Genomic DNA, 21703 nt, shown 5'->3' on the forward strand with positions numbered 1-21703 from the left:
CGATTTTTATTTACTTTACTTACTGTATGCTGGCTGGCTAATGTTGTTTAATAATGGGCAAATAATCTATTATCCATATCTGGATAATAGTTATTTTGCACATTACTGTACTGCATGTGTTTGGTGTGGGGGAGGTGTATTTATTGAAATGTAGGCCATGTTTTTGTTTTTTAAATAGATGAATGGTCCTGCAGGCCAGAGGGGACCCACGGGGACTACCCGAAGACCCCCGGACACCCACGGGGACCACCTGAGGACCTCCTGACACCTGCAAGGACAGCCCGGACACCCCTGTGGGGACCCCAGACAAACGCAGGGACCACCTGAGGGCCCCCAGACACCCATGGCAAGCACCTGAGGGCCCCCAGACACTTGTGGGGATGACCCAGGGACCACCAGACAACTGCAGGGACCACCTAGAGACCCATGGAGTCTAGCGGGGACTACCCGAGGGCCCCCAGACGCTCGTGGGAACAACCCGGGGACCCCCGCTGGCCTGTGGTATTAATCCTGTGTGTAAAAAATAAATAATGGTTTTATGTGGGGGCACAGGGGGTGGGTTGTGTATTGTTGTTTATTAAATATTGTAATGGTTTTTGGTGGCCTAGAAGATGGCTGTAGAGCTGGTGTGCGTATTTTTTTGTATTGTGGGTAGCGGTGGTGGGTGAAGGGGGTATTAGCCCCAAGTACGGATGTTTAGACCTACTGGGTGGGTAGCGGGAGGGGTTAACCCCTTCATTACCATAGCGGTATTAACTGCTACGGTAATGAAGGGGTTACGTCCACCCGCAAGCCCCCCCGCAAGGCCTAAACACCCACCAAGGGCCAAATACCAACTTCACCCACCCCCGCTACCCACAATAAGCATGGCACTGCTGGTTAACCCCTTCATTGCCTTAGCGGTTAGCCGCTAAGGTAATGAAGTTGCCTGTTTATGCATTTTTCATGCATATGATTCATTCTGGGGGTCTCCGGTGCTGATATTAATGGTTATCAGCTTTTGAGTCTCCCCGCATCAATCCGATGCAGGAAAAAAGCATTTTTTTTTTCTAAGTGTCATGTCGCCGTTTCTCGGCAGCTTCTCCCCACCTTCTTGCCAACTTTTTGTGAAGGGACGATTTGGAGAGGAAATCTCCATTCTCGAGCAGCGATCACCCTCGATAAGCTGATCGGTGGAACTAGAATTGAGCGAGTTTGAGAAGCTGGCGATAAGCGGCTTATTGCCGTGCGTTTAGCAGGGGTTTTTTTCGACAAAAAAAGCAGCGTTTTTTTCTCTTATCGCCAGTTTATCGGGGCTTACTTAATAGCTGTAGGCTTTTTTGGCGATAAGTGGCGATAAGGGGCTTATCGCTGCTTATAGCATGAGGCCCTATGTTGTATTTTTGGTTCCTGATAAGTTAATTCTTTGAAATCTTTTCTAATTATCTTGAAAAAAAAACTTCCAGATGATTCCATTTAGAGGTTTTTGGGTATATACTATGGATCTTTGTGGGCTGTAGATTACTTTTGATTAAGTTTTCACTTGTTACATTGGGGATGGTGTTTTATCGACTATAGGATTTTGCTAGTTTCTGAGATCTCTACTTCTTTATTTAAAAAAAAAGAATCTTTTAACTGTAAGTTTCCTCAGGAACCTACTGGCATCTAAAAATAGGTCAAAACTATTGCCTTGATAAAGTGCTCTGTGTAGCATGAAACATGTTGGTAGGGTAATGCCTTGCCCTTTTTCCTTCCATGACTATTACATTTTTCATGGATAATGCACTTTCCTCCTAATTTCTTGTTCGGATGATTCCGGTTGTGCTCTGCCATTTCTCTCTCTGATCTGCATCCCTCTCCAAGGACGGAGGCACACCCAGAGGTCTGGTGGGATCAACGTCTGCAGCAGACTCGTGAGTTTTCTTGCTTGCTTCATGGTCATATCATTATTCCACAAAAGGATTAGGGTACTATTCATTGGGGTGATCATTAGCCTTTGGGTTCCTGGACAATTTGAGTGCCATCTATGGTGGTTTACCAACTAGGATACCACACCCAGTACCCACCTACAATCAAGAATATATCCCAGACCTCATATAGGAATCATTATCTTCTTAATATTATCATTATAGCTGTATACAGTTCTTAGCACCACACATTATACTTCTGCAAAACTATTAGGACCAGATGTTGAGCAAACGTTAACCCTCTAGAAAAAAGATTTTCTTTGGCTTGTGTTAAAACTTTTGTACTTACTGCTGCGGCCGAGTTTATTCGAGCATTTGCCCGTTCTCGGCCACAGCAGTTACCTGGCGCGCGCCGGAGGGTGCCGGGCGCGCGCCGAAGCAGCGGAGGAGAGGCCCGCCGATCGCGGCTTCCCCCTCTCCTCTCCGGGTCCGCCGGGTCCCCCGGAACCCCCTGCCGCCGTCCCCCACATCACGGGACACCAGGGCTCCCTCGGGGAGCCCTGGACGTGCGTGCAGGGGGCGCAGGCACCCGATGACGCGTGACCGCGCATCGGAGACGCGCGGCACGCCGAGGGGCTGCCACTTGCAAGCCGGGAAATCTCCCGGCTTGCGGTACTGGCCACACTGCAATAAAGTGTGTCGCCAGTGTAGATTAAAGATGTTCCTAGTTATTTGTTTGGTCTTTTTGACTGTCTTAAATTTTCTTAAATTTTCTTCTGCCCCGTTTTTCCTCTGGTTTCTTCCTCTTTTTTTCCCCATCGGTGATTCTCTGCCTGTTACGGGTAAAAACCTGTTTGAGGTTTCCCAAAAATTGGAAGACCCCCTGAGCCCCTAAAAAAATCACTGGATCCGGGGACTCTTTAGAGAAATTATAATCACTTCTTTCCTGTAAAAATTCTCTTTCACCTTGCTTTTCATTTGGTGTAAAATGATTGTTTTCTTGGAAATTCCTGTGTTGTAAATGTCTGCCTCTATGTGAAGAGAAACCGTTTTGATATGTATTTTGATTTTCATATTTGCTATTTTGATATCCATTCCCATCATGAGATATTATCTGATGGTTATGATTACAAATATTTCTCTTTTCCCAGTGAGGTTTATATGAGTATTTCCTACCATTTGCCATTTGTATACGCACAGTAGCATTCCCCTGGTACAGTTCTCTAGGAATGGTTTTATACTTATTCCAATTCCTTTGTGAACCTTTAGTGTAATCTTCCTCGTCTCTTCTGTACTTTTTAACTTTAATAGCAACTATTTCCTTCTCCAATGCATCTAGCTTTCTCTCTAGGTTTTTATCTCTACTCTTTAACTGAGCAGTATTTTCCAAAAGTCCGATTTCCCCATCCAGATCCTTAAGATGTTTCTTTTGTTGTTTAATTATCAGATTCATAAGACCCTGAGAAAATTCCTCATCCTCTAAATCAAAGGATGGGTCCTTTTGAAGTCTCAGACCTCTTGGGACTCTTCCACATTCTATATATTTTTTTTTTTAAATGTATGGTCCCAGCACTTTAGTTTCTTTTATGAGTAGTTTCTCAAGTTTATTATATTCGACCTCTAATAAATCATTTTGTTGTAAAGCAATCAAGAAAGACCTAGAAAATGACAGTGAAACCACTATGTTCAAAAGGGGTTTTAATTGAGAGCACAACATTTGGTTTGATGAGAGTTTTTCCTACAGAAATGTGGGACCGCCATGGGGACTAGGTTCTAGGGCTCGGAGGGTGCAGGGGGCTTGGCCGGCTGGTGCTGAGTTAGGCCTGACCTCTGAACTGACCCCAGTTATCCCGGGGCCGCCAGCTCTGCATCCAGATGTCGGGCCCCAGCATCCCCCCCTGCAGCAGGCATCTCTTCGCTGTTGTTGCAGCCTCCCGTGTAGGCCCCACCTCGGAAGTTCGGCAGCTGGACTGCGTGGCACAGAGGTGCGCATATGATGTGCAGGGGAGTATTATGGATGTGATGTGCAGGGGAGTGGGGGATGTGTTGTTTGGGGGGGGGGTGATGTGCAGGGGGGTGATGTGCAGGGAAGTGGGGGATGTGTTGTTCGGGGGGGAATTGCAGGGAAGTATCATGTGTGTGATGTGTAGGGGTGTGATGTGCAGGGAGTAGGGGTGATGTGTGTGATGTGCAGGGGAGTAATATGGATGTGATGTGCGTGGGGTGGATGTGATGTGCAGGGGAGTATTACAGCTGCGGCCGCCTTTATCCTAATGCAGCCGTAGCCGCGTCGCTCTGACAAGACGCGGCCAAATGAGGCAAGATGCGGTCTGTTTTCTTTTTTTTTCGTAGCGGTTTTCGGTATGAGCGCTCGGATTTTTAGCGCTGTCTGCTATACTGCAATACCGTCTAAAAACACAGGTTGACGTTCGCGAGCTGTTGTCTTAAAAGTCTAATAGCAATTCAATCTACCGTATAGTACAGCCGTACATTCTCTGCAAGTCTGTGTGCGCGCGCAGTACTGTACTGCAATTGTAAAATGAAACGCATAGGCGTGTTACAGTATCCCATTTTCGGCGGATACAGCGCTCTCCCTCTCGCCCCCGCGCGCACACAAGGCTAAAGTACTATTTCAACTTATTATCTACTTCTTATCTACAGTACACATCTCCCACACCATTCCTTGGAATTTATGGCTTTCTGGCTTCAATCTTCCCGAACCTGTCATCATATTCCTGCGTGTATAACGTACAGAGCCTGGTGTCACATTTCAATGATTATGATTATCGTGAATGTAATGAAATATTTATTTTATTTTATCAGGAATAAAAAATACAAATAATCATGAATAATACAAAATTCAGTCTTTATCTTCTTTGTACTGTACATGTACTGTAGTTTTTCCATCAGTTGAAAATTGAGGGCCGGTGGATAATCATGGAAGAATAAAAAATACAAATAATCATGAATAATGCACAATTAAAATAATAAAAACAGTAATACAAATTTAAGTCTTTCTCTTCTTTGTCATGGCCACATTGCATTCTGTAGTTCATTGAGAGGGGGGGGGGGGTTGTGTAAATGTGTGTACTGTAGATACAATATACACACAGTTCACACAATTTACACATGATACCCCCCCCCCCCCCCCCCCGCCCATCCTTTTTTAGTGCAGCTCTCTGTGAAAAGGAAAGAAAAAAATAGTGCAGTTACAGTAATTGCATATAATGGCATTGTGTACAGTATTGCTACTCCATATTGAACTATGCAGTTACTACTGTCAAACTACTGTATACTGGAACTACTGTATGACTACTGTAAAATACTTTGTAACAAGATTGGGAGTGCAGCTCTCTCTGAAAAGAAAAAAATAGTGCAGTGAAGTGCATGGTGCATTCTGTAAATCAATCTGTGCCATACTTACCTGTATCATACTGTACTTGGTGTGTCTGTACTTACCATACTACAGAACAGTACTGTACCATACTACCTTCCTGATGCATGCCCATTATGCTATATCACAATGGGCAACACACTCGCAATATGGTCAATATATTTATTACATCATTCCACAGTGAGTACATCGTTCCAAAAACTCAGTATGCCTTTCGACAACTCATCCTTTTTGGAGGGTTTCACCACTTTGCGGATATAATCCTTTAGCTGATGCCAGATCATTTAGATAGGATTGAAGTCTGGCGATCTGTCATTGGAGGGGGAAAAAAGGAAAAAAATGAGTTAAAGAGATACTCAGTAAACAGTGGGAATAAATGAGACACTGTTACCGTGCTTACTCCGCTGGCGTCTTCACCCAGTTGATACCGCAGGCAAAAATATGCGCAGTTGACGCGGTGTGCTTCGGATCGTTGTCCTGGTAGAAACGTGACCATCTGGGAATTCACGTGTGATGTATTCCACAATCTCTGGCACTATTTGCTCTTGGAAAAAAATCTTTATTCATGATTCCGGTAACAAGAAAAGAAAAGTGCTCAAAATAATGCACACTAGTACAGTACAGTGCATAAGGCAACAGAGTGTGAGTTTGGGCCTTATTTTACCGTCAAAGATGACGATGCATCCTGGTCCACGCCTAGAGATGGCACTCCACACATGCATCTTCACTGGGTGTTTTGGACGCGGCTTCATAGATATGCGTCCTTTTTTGTGGAATGCAAAGGTTGCAAATCTCTCCAGCGATACAGTAGACTCGTCAGTAAAGATGCAATCCTGAAACGTTTCGCCACTGTCAATCCATGCCTGTGCCTGGACCACTCTCTTGATCTTGTTGACGTCCCTTATCATAGGGTATGCTCTGTAATGACAAGGAATAATTTTATAGGTACAGTACAGTTTATTAAACAACACATTTACCTCCTGTACTGTCCAGTACTAACCTCACACGTCCATATTTCCATCCAATTCTGCGTCTCATCTTCTTGATGCTGGACTCTGATACGGTTTGATTGTGATTTTTATGCAGAGTGTCTTTGACCCTTAAGGCACTCTTCTCATCATTCTCTTCACTTATTTGGTCAACCAGAAGAGTTGTCTCCCTACAGGAAACAACAATACGTTAGAGTAGCCCATAAGTACAGTACATAATTTATGCTCAGGCCTACAGTTTAGCTAAATATATATAATACTGTAATATAATAGTTATATAAATATACAGCGATAACAATAATAATAATAGATAGATATAGTATAGAGTTATATAAATATACAGCGATAACAATATAACAATATATATATATATATAGTATAACAGATATACAGTATATAATATATAAAACAGATATAAATATTAACGGTACTTAATGTGTGTGTGTGTGTGTGTGTGTGTGCGTGTGTGTGTCAGAATGTGAGTAAACTGTGTACTATAATGAGGGGGTTGTGAGTGCGTGAGTCATAATGAGTAATAATGGAGTGATCATTTATTAAAGAGGTGCAACTCACTTTCAAATAGAAATGATTATAAGAATGTATAGTAGGAATGAAATTATGATAATAGAGGAAGGAGGTGTAACACAAAAATAATTGTACAGTACAGTTTATCTAATAATTGGTAGGAAAATGATTCTGTTAAAAACAATAAGCCATCTAACCAATAAAAGCGCTATTGCAGTACTGCACGGTACAGAAAACATACAGTATTCAAAATACTTTACAGTACTTACGCGGTAGTTACCGTTGCTGTCCTCGTGACTTTTTTGGTCTTACCGTGGGCATGATAGCTCACGGTGGCTGCTGGTACAACGAGGCCAGAAGTACTTAACCAGCATTGAACATCTGCAATTCGTTGTCCTCTCGTGTACATCTCCTTTATTCTCATGCTGAGATCCTTAGAAATCTTTTTAACAGGCATCGCTGCGTGTTGAAAGAAATACAAGCACAAGAATGTATATTCGATGTTTAGTCGATGTGTATTCAATGTGCAGTGAATACACAAAACGGATGGTGTATTTATACTTTAATGAGTCACATTACAGTACGCCCACTTTTAACACCTGCACCTCGGTGCCATGCATAAAAGGTGACACATTGTATAGCCTCCCGCTCGATGATCTGTATCTGAGCTTGCCCTTGTCCAGATACTGCATTGTGCCATCTGCTTCCATGGATAAACCCCGATTCTATGGATGCAGGAACCCACTCTCTTCTGCCGTGCCTCTCGTGCCGAAAAAGCGAAAGGCGGATGCCGTTTCCAAGCCAAGGCCAAAGCGAAAGGCTATGACTAATAAAGAAAACCTTCTGACGACTCCAAAGGCTAAGGCTTTTAAGAAGCTGTAGATGGACGTTCACAGAGGTACACAATTGGAGACTTTTATAAGGTGAAATTATAATAAGGCTTTATTGTGCCTTTTCCTTTTCATCAGGAAATCATCCAAACACAGGGGGGGGGGAACAAAGCTTCTATTCACTTGGGAATATCTCTAGTGAAAATACCAGGCAATTAATTCACAACTCCCTAAGTCAAGCATGTCTCGCAGCCCCAAAACATATAGCATGAAATAAGCAGATATAAGCAGTCTCTTAATAATGAAAGTCTTATCTGTTAGCTGCTGTAGAGTAAGCTTCTCTGCTCTCCTGGAACCGCACCCGTGCGTGCACAGAAAATCAGCATCCAGGTTTAGAAGTCTTATTTGGTTTCTTGCAATCAGCTATGCTGGGCAGAGCTCAAGACCGGTCAGCTCCAGAGATGTGTGTTCTCTTGGTCAGTCTCTCCTGGGAGACTCAAGAACACTGCTCTGTCTCCAAAGTTCAGCTCTCAGTCAGAGCTAAGGAGTTACTTCCTGTCTTAACAGACAGGCTTTTGTAAGCAATCAAATCAGGCAGGTGGTGTTTATTAATTGACTACCAGCAGTTAACCACCAGACTGCTAGATTAAAGGCACATTACTTGAACAGGGATTACTCCCCTGTTACAGAAGCCTTATTATGTCAAGAAGAAATTCGCTGATATAGACACAAAGCAAAACAAATGGAAGCCAACTAATCGAACCCACAGGTCACCTCCTCCATCACTCCTTGACGACGCTGCTGCTGCTCTCCCGGAAATCCACAGGTCACTTTTTTCATCACTCCTCGACGATGCTGCCGCTTCTCTCCCGGAAATCCACAGGTCACCTTCTCCATCACTCTTCGACAGCGCTGCCGCTTCTCTCCTGGAAATCCAAATGTCACCTTCTCCATCACTCTTCGCCGATGCTGCCGCTTCTCTCCAGGGAACCCCCATCTCATCCTCTTCAGCACCCATCCACCCAGATGTCCACAGCACCCCATGCACAAGATCCAGCTCGTTAGACCGCATGCTGAATGGGTTAAGTGTCGATATCCCTGGGAACTCTATGCTGGTAAAGATAGATCTTCTTTTAGAGACCATGCTAAATATGGATCAACAGATGGATCAACGGATGGAGAAGATGGATCAACGGATGGAGAAGATGGATCAACGGATGGAGAAGATGGATCAACGGATGGAGAAGATAGAGGCTGACATAGCGGGGATACATAAGTTGCTTGGAGTTCATGCCCCTGTATCTCTGACGCAGAAGCAGGAGGGTGGCATGGATGGGATGAATGGGACCTTCAACCTTCCATCATCAAGCGCACTCCCTCCATCAGAAGAATATGTATTCATGTATGCCGTTGATGAGGATGACATGACAACCTCGTCAAGACCACACCAGGAGACAACACAGACAAGGCGACCAAGACAGGAGGAAAGCATCCTCCCAGACAACCTACCCTCGCCCTCCGACATAAGCACACCCGCTCCCAGAAGCACACCCGCTCCCAGAATCCCACCCACATACGCTTGCATTGAGACGGTGCCCGACATCATCTTGCGTTACCTGTCCCAGCCAGTCAGGGAGAAGTATAGGTTTGCAAGTGGTGGTGTAGCCTTGAAACATGCCATGTACATTTTCAAGCACCACGTGCCCTACGTGATGTACTGCGGGTGGGCCCACAATGTAAACTACGAAGGGAATCGTGCCAAAAAGGCTCTTCCTGAAAATTTAAGAAAGACTATTGTGGAGGAATTGCGGCGCTATTTTACAATTAGCGATCATTTAATGACAATCGTGAGAGACTCCATAAATGGCATTTTGCGGCATACAAGGCATCGTCCCTGGAAGGACAATCTGCTGGGGATCAAATTCGCTGCGAGATTGTATTGTATTCATACTGTCAATGTTTTTACTTACACCGTACACCTGTAGATTTTTTCACTTGCTGTAACTTTACTTCAATAAAAAAAATGCTGCTTGTTTTAAATTGTATTCTTAAATGTTTTTTACAGTACTTACAGTACACCATAAATGTTTTTTTACTTACTCCACCAATAAAAAAAAATTCTGCTAGTTTTAAATTGTATTTTTCAATTTTTTTACTTACAGTACACCATACACTTGTAAATGTTTTCAGTTGCTGTACTTCAATAAAAAAAATGCTGCTTGTTTTAAATTGTATTCTTACAGTAAATGTTTTTACTTACAGTACACCATGAATGTTTTTTTGCTAACTCCACCAATAAAAAAAATGCTGCTTGTTTTAAATTATAATTGTTTCATTGTGTCTTCTTTGGGGGGGGGGGGGTGTTTAACTGGTACTGTCGAAGTGTGTGCAGGATTACTGTACTATAGTTACTGTAGTAAACACAATAATTTAGCATTTCAATGAGGCATGAGGCATACTGTACAGTACTGTACTGTATACTGTAGGCATGCGCATTACATTAAAACAGTATTAAAACGCATTATTAGTATTAGTATTATTATTAGAACACACATACTGTAATACATGTACAGAATAAATGCATACTTTTTATTTTCGGGTATATTATACAGTACAGTATGTAAAAAAGTATTGTATACTTTATGAAAATCAATAAAAATGGCACTGATTCAGATTCAGCAGTGTGCAAGCATCGTTACAAAAAGTGATATCAATAGAAATGCCTCCATTTGCCGTTCTCAGCGTGATGACAACGTTTCTTTTCTGAGGAAGAAAAATACAAGTATTACTGTAATAGTTGGTTCAAATTAGTCTTCCCCTAAAGAAGTTCCCGCAGTCCCCTCGGTCAGTCCCAACAATAATTTTCTCGGGGGGCGTCTCTTGTTCACATACACGCATGCGCCTAGATGTGATGAGACGCATATGCGTTTCAACAAGCTTCCAATGCGCATGCGCCTAGCTGTCCACCAATTGTTCAGTATCTTCTGTAGAAGCTGCTCAGCCAATGATATTGCTGGACTACATTATGGCAAATTGTGAATAAAAGAACTAAATAACCATAAGCAAAGCGATTGATTACAGGAGACTCGCTTAACTGTGCATTGATATTGATATGGTAAAAAAAGAATTACATACGGCAGCTGTACCCACCATAGACGTTGCCATTCGGTTGGCGCTGAGCCACTGCCAGTCCCATAGTCTTGATTATACACGTAGTTGACAGGTGACAGCGGGCCTGCTACATCTGTAGTTGACAGCTGATGAAGCTGGAAATCGTTTTGGTACATGCAAGCTTGCTGGTATCTGTACGTGAAATCCTGTTTAGGCTGCATGTATCCAGGCGGGGGCAGATAGCAAGGGTTGCCGGTCAGCAGGTTTTCACTGACGGTCGGACCGTTATTAGAAGCCGGTGCTGGCGCTGGCGCATTGCTTGCCTGGGACTGATGACTCTTAGTTGGTTTTACATGACCTTTCGCCTTTTGAACTCTCCATGATCAAAGATACTGGAAAAATCAGGGGCAACACACCAATACCCTCCTCCTGTAACTCGGATCGATACATAACTTTTTCCTTATCGAACGCTTCCACACATTAGCATCTGGTGAAAATTTGTAAAAGTCATAATTTTCAATAAAATATTGATAAATTTGACCAACTGTGGCCATCTTATCATCTGCCGAACTAATTGCTGACCATATTAAATAAGCGTACGTTATGTCAGGTTTTTTGAACACGGACTGCAGTGGTGTAGTCATCTATGGACCTCTCTGGACAATGGAATAGAACACCAGACACTTTGCATTTAGTTTTAATATGAAACACCTAAATAGATAGTGTTGTAACTTCTTCAGTACCAAGGTCAATTCACAAAGGACCACTGTGGTATTTTTTAAACACCTGCAAGTTGACACATTACTGAAGCGCATGCGCATACAGTACGTTAGAATTCCTTACAATTCATGAATATCTGCCACCTGGCGGATACGCGAAGAATTGCAACCAATTAAATCCGAACCATTCTCATTAAACAGATCAAGTGCGGGTGACGCTGGCATGATTGTGACATGAATACGGCATGAATGCGGTGAAGCACGTGGCATTCGGAAAAAGTCACCGGAAAATATCCGAGAAGTGTTAAAATAAAAGCGGCCGCGGCTGTATGTGTGTGATGTGCAGGGGGGGGGGTGATGTGCAGGGGTTGGGTGTAATGTGTGTGATGTGCAGGGGGTGGGGGTGATGTGTGTGATGTGCAGGGGGTGGGGGTGATGTGTGTGATGTGCACGGGGGTAGATGTGTGTGATGTGCAGGTGGTAGATGTGTGTGATGTGCAGGGGGTGATGTGTGTGATGTGCTGAGGGGGGTGATGTGCAGGGGTTGGGGGTAATGTGTGTGATGTGCAGGGGGTGGGGGTGATGTGTGTGATGTGCAGGGGGGTAGATGTGTGTGATGTGCAGGGGGTAGATGTGTGTGATGTTCAGGGGGTGATGTGTGTGATGTGCAGGGGCTGGGGGTGATGTGTGTGATGTGCAGGGGGCTAGATGTGTGTGATGTGCATGGGGTGGGGGTTATGTGTGTGATGTGCAAGGGGTGATGGTGGTGTGTGGTGAGTTAAGGGGATACTTGGCCTTTCACTCACCCCCTCTGCCCCCAGTAAACATTACAATATGTAATAAGCACCAATACATAACCCACCCCCCGTACCCAACATAAAACCATTCTTATTTATTTTAAAACAGGATTGAAAACATAGGCCGGCAGGTGTCCCAGGGGGTCAACACGGGTGTCTGGGGATCCTCAGGTGGCACCCGCGGGTGTCTGTGGGCCCTTGGGTGGTCCCTGCGAGTGTCCGTGGGCCTCCAAGTTGTTCCCACGGGTGTTCGTGGGCCCCACAATGGCTCCTCGGGTGGTCCCTGTGGGTGTCTGGGGGTCCCAGGGTCATCCCCGTTGGTGTCTGGGGGCCCTCGGGTGGTTCCCACAGGTGTCAGGGGACCTCGGGTGGTTCCCACGAGTGTCCGTGGGCCTCCAGGTGGTTCTGTGGGTGTCCGTGGGCCCCACATGGAGTCCCTGGGTCATCCTCATGGGTGTCTGGTGGCCCTCGGATGGTTCCCATGGGTGTCTGGGGGCCCTCAGATGGTTCCCACAGGTGTCTGTGGGCCCTCGGGTGGTTCTCACTGGTGTCCAGAGGCCCCAAAGAGGTCCCCGGATGGTCCTTATGGTTGTCCGGGGGTCCTCGGGTGGTTCACGTGGGTGACCGGGGGTCTTTGGGTGGTCCCTGCGGGTCCCCGCAGGCCTTCATTACCAACCCTGTTGTATAATAAATAAAGATGGCATACATTTCAATAAATACACCTCGCCCTCCCCCCACTAAACACTTTATACAGTACAGTAATGGGCAAAATAACTAATATCCAAATGTGGATAATAGCTTATTTGCCCATTATAAAATCAAACATTTGCCAGGCAGCATAAATAAAGTAAATAAAAACTGTTCTACTTACCCCTGCTAACCTGAAGGGTGCTATTTTCAGCCGAGATTTGCACAGAGGCGGCACTCTCTCTCTGCAGCAGATAGAACTCGCCGGGTGAGCCCTTTTTTAAGATGGGCGATCTTCACGTCGCCAGCTACTCACCATTTTTGCAAATGTTGCTATAACTGGTATTCGGGGCTTTCTGCATAACGTGATAGCAACGCTGTCAAAAATGGCAAGTTAAAAACAATGGCGATGATTTTTTTTTTTTATCTGAGTTTAGGGTATGAGGCCCATAATCTCCAAATCCAACTGGGTTTCCTTGCATAAAACTGCTAGCTCTATGTTGAGGGCTTGAAGCTCTTTCTGAGAGACTTCAAGATTAGTACTCAGACTGTAGACATCTTTTCAAGATACTTTCAGCTCTGCCGTTAGATTGTGAAATTCCTTTTTAGAGCTTTACAGTTCTGTACGGAAACCGCTGATCTCTTGGTGTGAGGCATCCAGTTATATGCAGTATTAACCTCATTCTGCAATATGTCCAAATCTGTCTGGAGACTGTTGACCTCCTGGCGAGAGACATCCAGCTCTATATTGGGAGTATGGACCTCTTTCTGACAGATCTTCTGCTCGGTACCTAGAATGGGAAAGTCTTTCTGGGAGATTTCCAGTCCGGCACGGAGACTGAATCTCTTTCCGACAGACTTCGAGCTCCGTACTGAGGCTCTGTGCTGAGATTGAGAAACTCAGGACCGGAGAGACAATTTTCTTGGTATACAATCGCTGCCTTGAGCCCTGTGGGGATTCCGTCATTCCAGGGACTAATCCTCCATTTGCGCTAGGCTGCAGGACATGTCGGCCCCTCTTTACCCCCGCAGGATCTGTGGCTGTCTCTGACCCTTCCATGGTAAGCGGAAAACCTCGTTTATTTTTTTGCCGTTTTGCTTTGGACGACTCCATCCCATCAAGGATACGGGGGTCTCCTTTTTTGTTTGAAACTTCAGAAGTTTCACTGCATCCACCATGCTTTTCTTGCATTTGCATTAGCTAGCGGAAATATTCGGCGTTCAACTTGTCCCGCTCTTGCTGCCATTAATCATCTTCACGGTTGTGGAGACCTGTCTTTTCAATGCATACAGGGTTAAGGCAACTCCACCATGCTAGCAATGTTTTGTGGGTGCATAGCGTTTCTGGGACCACATAAGAGACATCATCATCATCATCAGTATCCTCATAGGACCAGATGGGATACTCTTCCATGTGGCCGGGATAATTACGGGAACACCACATTTTGCCCTCCATTTAGGCGGTATCAGGTGTATTCTTCCCCCTAACCTTGGGAGGTGCTATTGCAGGGATTTTCTTCATATATGTTAGAACCCCAGCTGGTAGTCCTTTAGGTGGACAGACTTCGCTTGCAGAGTTCATACGTAGCTCTCAAAGACTTAATATTTTTCTGATTTGACATTTTAAAAAACTACTTTTTTTCTGTGAACATGGTGGGGTAGTCTTTTCTCACATACACTGGCGACACACTTTATTCGAGCTCGGCTAGTCCCACGAATTCGGGTATACCCGGGTGTATTGAGGTTTGTGACTGTTTTCTGCCCGAGTGCATTGGGTTATTTCCAGGCAGGGATTGAAGCATTTTATTCCCGCTGGCTGCAATACTGCACAGTATATATATATATACTGCGTTACAATTCATGAATTTATGCCATCTGGTAGACACGCGAAGCATTGCAGCCTATTAAATCCTAATCATTATAATTTAACAGATCAGCCGCCCGTCAGCCAGGCATGAACCCAGGCTGGGAAGGCAAACGCAACGGGGCTTGTCAGAGGTGAGGAGCGGCGCATTCCAGGTATCTGCCAGGTACATACTGGGTATTTGCTCGAATAAAATGTGTCGGTGTAGTAATCAGTACCTTGTGTGGGTCACGATTTGTCGCAGTTCCCTCAGTCAGCCAATGGCTTTCACTAGTGCAGTGAAGCTTTCCTGTGTAGCCCTTTAATTAAAGTCACTTCTGCACGTGGTCGTTTTGTTCTTGGTTTTATTGCTCAAGCTGTTGCAGACAGTCACAAGAAACTGTATGGTGCTCCAACATGAACCACTGGCTAAATAGCCCAAGACTATAAGCATATAAATTGTGTCCCTGGAGGTCCCAGACAGTCCAGACCAAAATACTCCAACCCTTGCAATAAACCACTTCCACTAGATACCGATTAGCTGGAAAAGATCCCACTGCAATGATGTGGGACCTTCACTGGCTAGTGACCAGACATAAATATCGGTTGGGTAAGTATGGGTGTATACAAATAAACAGGTTGGAGTGACTCACATTTGTAGGGTCTTTTGTGGGAATTCCTCCGTGGGTGCGTGCTGCCGTTACTCCACAAGACCGGACATCCAAACGAAAGAGCCTCAACATCCTTGAGAAAGAGCCACCGGCTCGAAACGCGTTGGTGGGGGCCTGAGGGCTCCGTTTTTTGTATTTTTGCACTGATCCAATAAACTAACTTTATTATCTGGGTCCCACTCTCCTAGTAGTTCATTTTGTTTCCAGCTGTGCTCCATCTCTCCTTCGTTTGGATGTCAAGCTGTTGCAGGAACTGTAGGCATAAAAAAGCACAACAATTTTCCAAGACGGTCTCCGGGGACCCTTTGAGATTAAAGGGCCAACTTTCATTCCAAATCCTGGGAGATGAGTGTAGGTGTATATTATTTTTATTAACCCACGTGGAGCTCTCTAGTCATAGTACTTGGTGGTATTGCAGGATCTAGTTGCTTGAGCACCCAGACACTCTTTTTACTATCCCTTTGTAGGGGCTAACTCACACTTCACAGTCCCTATCTGCAGTACTGGAAGGCTAGACCTCTTGACAACCTCTGATACCAGGTAGCTATTTGGACTTTGGGGTCATTGTGCCCTTTCCCATAGTCCAGAGTCTGGGTTTGTGTTCCAGGGGTGATTCCTCTGACAGGTTCCAAGGTCTGCTGCATCCTGGAAAAGAGGGTTTAGTTCCCTGGGATCTCTCACTGGCAGCACACTTACCTAGTGCTAGGGAGATCCCCTGCAGTTTAAGCCACAGGATTTTATTCCTGACGGATGAGCCAGGTGGAGACGGCTAATTGTCTGTAGCTGCAATTAACCAGCACCCTGCTGTACTCATCAGCCAGATACAGGCTTTCTATATGAAGCAATTTTTAGACATGGGTTAAGGCCCTGTCACACAGACATACAGTGGAGCAATGAGATTAGCATTACCACTAAAGGAAATAGTTTTTGGGGAGTGCTTAATGACAATTACATCACCCAAGTTATTGAGGAACTAACCAGTGAAGGGGTATTACTGGATTTGGTAATACCAAACAATGTAGAAGTAATAACAAATATTCAAGTCCGAGAAGATTTTGAAAACATTAATAATAACAGGGTCTTTTGAAATAAATGATCAAAAACCATATTATATGGGTTGAATAAAGACTTAATATTTTAGGAAGGCAGATTTTAATACAATAAACAGGAATAATCTACAATGAATAAATTGTGATGATGTTTTATCAGGAAAAGCCAGGGTTGACATGGAGCGCCCCTCACAGGAGAGGCATATGGGTAAAATCAGATGGCAGGGGGAAGGAGGACAGAAATTAGATGTGCCCAGAGAAGATCCTCCTTCAGTCTCTAGATATTGGCGTTTTCTGGCTTCTTCAGATAGTATCAAGCTATATACCCCTTCTCACCACAGAAGAGGCACAGCCCGGTATTACGTCAGAGGCACTCAATTTCCTCCGAGAGTCGCATACCCACCAAATGCATGGTGTCTCCCCCTCCACCCTGTTGGCGACCCCCCCCCCCCCAGACAAAACCCCCGACCGAGAGAAACTAGGGGCAGGATGCGATGTCCAACAGGGTCATATTCGCCCCATTTTTAACAGCTTTAATTATAAAGCCACAGTACCCAAACTTTATCGAACTGATCGGTTTTCTGTTTCAGGAGCGTGGATAGGTATTCCATTAGCTTGACCTCGTTCACCCTGCGAAGCACCATCTGCTTAGTTGGGGGTTTAACTTTTTCCAATTAGCTGCTATTGAGCAACGTGCCACAGTAAGGATGAATGAGGAGAGTTTCTTAAGAGGGGCTGAGATATCCTCGATAGGCTTCGCGAGAAGGATTACCAGTGGGTCCATCCGGACCCCAACCCCACGATCTCCTCAACCAGTGAGCGGACCATACTCCAGAAGGTCTGGATTCCAGGGCACGTCCACCAGATATGCACCAGATCTCCTCTCTGACCGCACCCCCTCCAGCAGACAGGTCAGGGAAGATCTGGCTCAGCCTACTCGGGGTTAAGTACCATTGAAATATAATTTTATAGATGTTTTCCTTAGTAGTAGTAGAAATAGAAGCTGGTACAATGTTTTAGTTCTTGTTTTGATCCACTTTTATACCCCGAGAAAGTTTGATACCTTTCCCTCCATGGGGTAATTCATTAATAATAATAATAATAATAATAATAATAATAATAATAATAATAATAATAGCATGTTCTTGTATAGCGCTGCTAGTTATACGCAGCACTTTACAGAGACATTTTGCAGGCACAGTCTCTGCCCTGTAGAGCTTACAATCTATGGTTTTGGTGCCTGAGGCACAAGGAGATAAAGTGACTTGCCCAAGGTCACAAGGAGCCGACACCGGGAATTAAACCAGGCTCCCCTGCTTCAAACTCTCAGTGCCAGTCAGTGTCTTTACTCACTGAGCCACTCCCTCTCTTATGCCCTGTGACAGGGTAAATAAAAGCCGCCAGCTATATGCCTGGAAAACCTAAGTCTAGTCTGCAGTGCAGCACTGACTAGGTTAACTTCAGCTGGGAACCTCAGGACAATTAGTTGGAACCCAGCTGCCTAATCAAGGTGTGTTAAAACCCAGGCTGTAGACACATGGAGGCTGCTGTTGATGAGAGAGGAGTAAGAAGTAAAGAGATTCCTGAAAACAAGGTCTGAGTAGCAAAGCAGTTGTATTGTGAACTGTCTGTCCCCTGCATAGAAAAAGGGTAGCTGCCTTATATATAAACTGTCTGCTAAAGAGAAACTGTTTTGTTTGGTTTGCTGAAGAAAAAGCCATTTTTGTTTTTGCTGATGGAAAGCTATTTTTTTTGTGTGCTGTATATCTTTTAAGGCTAAATAAAACAGCCTTGTCAAGAAAACCCACGTGTGTAGTTGCATGTAACCTGCAACATGCCCCAAAACAGTAAATCACATTTATTTTCACACTGATTTGTCCTCGTTTTGCAGCCGGTTGTCATGGGGTCTATTAATAACTTGACTTTATATTGACACACTGAGATGCCAGTCCTGCAACTATTTAGAGCTTTTTTTTCTGTATATGCTCAAGTGGCTGTCCAGGCCATTTTCATCTGAAATTCCCCTCTGAAGAATATGGAGATTTACAGCTGAAAATGACCCAAACAGCCACTTTTGCGGATATGGAACAACTCCCACCATCATCCCTTTGTTTGCACTTAAAATCTGAAGGGAACAAAAGTATCGTTATTTTTGTAAGATGTGTACCATTTCGTAAACAAACACTAAAAAGAAAAGTCGGTAATAAATACCTTCAGATGCTAGAATACAGCAACATATTGGAGGGTGTCAGGCTAAGGGAAATTCATGGAATAGTCTCCCAGCAGAGGTGGCTAATACAGTACGGGAATTCAAGACTGCTTGGGATAGGCAAAAGAATATCCTAAATAGGAAAGAAACCAAGGGATCTAGTAGGGTCTGAGGATTTACAGCAGGCAGGAACATGAGAAGGCTGGGTGGGCCAAGTGGCTCTTATCTGCCATCAAATTCTATGTATCTGTGCTCTGCGTTGCAGGCAGTAAGGGAGTTATATATATATATATATATATATATATATACACACATAGGCATTTTGCATTACATCTGTCTCTGTGGTATTATGACCTGCTGATCCTCCTTGCTCTGCATATTCTAAATAATGTTTTTTAATGTCACTTTAGAAACAAAACCCCCAGCCTCAGAATTTCCTATCTCACCCCCCAAAAGCTTTTTAAAATGATTGCTTGTTTTATCAATTCCCATTCTGCAAATATTTTTTCCGTGCATCCATCCCTCAACCGCTCCGCGGTCTGTGTCATGCTATTCACCTTGTGTTCTACATGGAGATCGGCGGTCAGATAGATTCCATTAGCTCAGACAATTTAATTCCATGTTATACTTGTTTAAGCATACAAACCCCTGCTGGAGCCTGAGATTACACTGAGGGGAAGATTATTAGTTTAAGAGGTTACTGAAATAGCAGCCAACTTTCATTTAGCCGCAGGAGAGATCTGCCATGTTTAGTTAAACAGAAAATGCCTTCCCTAGAATTATATGCCAGTGGCATAGAACACGATGCATATTTCCTATTAAGTAAGGCTCATGTCTCCTAAGAAGTCTTCTTCCATAAGAAACCTTGCAGCCTACTGACTTATGAATAGATTGTACAGAGCCTTCCAGCTCCGAATGGTATTTTACGATAGAAGACTGCTTAGTAAATATGGTCCTAACCCGGTTTGAAGCATTGCATTGCACTCGGCTTTTTGCGGAAAAATTGTTGCACAGAAATCTTACTTTAAATTACCTATTTACTAACCTAAAATGTCTCTATCTGCGCCACAAACTGATATCCCCCCCCATCAAAAAAAATAAGGGAGAAATTGCACTAAAATTGTCTGCCAAATTGAACTTGGAGTAAACCCTAAAAAGAATGATAACCTTATTATATAGGTTAACACAATGTATTATTTTCACAGAAAGACTATTATAGATAATATTTGACTAACAATTTATATTTAGACTAGTTATAAATAAAAAAAAGTATACATAAGTCCGTTTTAATGTCAATTGTATCAATCAATTCAAGCATACTGTACATCAAAATGAATGGCAAGCAACAAATAGTGGGACGCATGCATCAAGGTCTGGTACGGGTTATCGCACCTGTTCTGGTGGTAACCCACATTGGGGACGATTCACTAAGCAGTGATAAAATCAGTGCTTTTGTCTGCGACTATGCATTTTTTTTTATCGCACTGTAAGAGACCTGAAGCAAAAAGCGGGATTCACTAAGAAGTGAAGGCCATTTTTTTGAGGCCGATAAAAAATTCACTATCCTGCACGCTGTTTTTTGTATCCGTCCTGTTGTGCTATAAATTCTCTAGCGTGATTAGCTGATAGGAAAAAAAGCAGCCTGTAAGAGCTGCATGGAGACGCTGCGTCTCCATGCGCGGCTCTTACAGTCAATCGTGCATGAAAAATATTTATTTTGATAAGGGTACATGAGCAGGGGGTCTCCTGAGCTGAACCGCATTGGTTTCAGCCTCGGGGACCCCCTTCTTCATGAGATACATGAGATAGCTGGTATCCCCTGTGCTTTTAAATCTCCCGTGTCACGTGACCGGGGGATTTAAATCCTGCACTAGGATACCGGCACCCCATAACGGGGCCTGTATCTCATGAAGTATGGGGTCTCCGAGGCTGAAACCAATGCGGTTCAGCTCGGCAGACCCCCTGCTCATGTACATAAGTATGAAAACACCAATAACAAATAATCAATTACCGGTAATGAAGCTGCTTTAATGTAATTTTTCTTAACAGTGTGCGGGAGCAGGGGATAAAAAGCATTGATTTTAGCCTCGGGGACACCCTGCTTCCCGAGTTACAGGCCCAGATATGGGGTGCCGGTATATCCTTCATTATTTAAATCCCCCAGTCACGTGACGCGGACGATTTAAAAATGGTGGCAGTACTGGCACCTGATGCCCCATACCGGGGCCTGTAACTCGGGATGCAGATAGTCCCTGATACAGAAATCAAAGCGGTTCAGCTCAGGAGACCCCCTGCTCCCACACACTATTAAAAAAAATTACCTTAAAGCAGCTTTATTACCTTAGCGGCATCTTTTACATGTTTTTTGATTGTATTTGTATTTTATTGTAAACAAAATTTTGCCCATTAATTGCCCATTGATGTATGCCCCTTTAGGGCTATACATACATACAGTGCAAGCAATGCTTTTTTTTTTTGGCAAATGCTTGCTCGTAAAGTATTTCTTTTAAATGCATTTTTGTTCTTTGCTTTAAAATATTTATGCTATATATTTTCTGTTTTGATTTTGAATTATGGTGTTTTTTATTGTGTTTACAATTGTATATTTCTGTATCTGTTTTGTGTTTGCTTTTTAAAAGTGGTTTCTTTTGCTATTTTGATTTTGTATGATGGTGTTTATTTGGAGCTTTACTTTATTTATTGATGGTTTTGTTTTGGTGTTTTAATTGTTAATTCTGGTGTTTATTTGGTATTTGCTTAATTGATTGCAAGGTAATTTTGTTGGTTATTTTTTAGGTTGACCATCGACTGCCATAGTGTTAAATCATGCCCATATTATATGACAAAACAAAGGGTGGGCGCTTCTGTGATAATGAGCACTAATTAGTGCTTTAAAGTGCAAAAAAATAATAAGGGCAATATACTGTAGTGACAATAATTGACATTCAATATGCCATAATAAGTTAAATTTGTGCAATATTCAAAAGGTGTAT

General features: G+C 43.7%; 1 long non-coding RNA gene across 1 annotated transcript in view; it reads left to right on the plus strand.

The window, feature by feature from the left end:
- LOC142495634 (uncharacterized) overlaps window positions 1-21703 on the plus strand; it is a 102561-nt gene that overhangs the window by 45812 nt on the left and 35046 nt on the right. The gene's annotated exons all lie outside the window — the stretch shown is intronic.

Source organism: Ascaphus truei, chromosome 5 (genome assembly GCF_040206685.1).
Source record: "Ascaphus truei isolate aAscTru1 chromosome 5, aAscTru1.hap1, whole genome shotgun sequence".
Taxonomy (NCBI): Eukaryota; Metazoa; Chordata; class Amphibia; order Anura; family Ascaphidae; genus Ascaphus; species Ascaphus truei.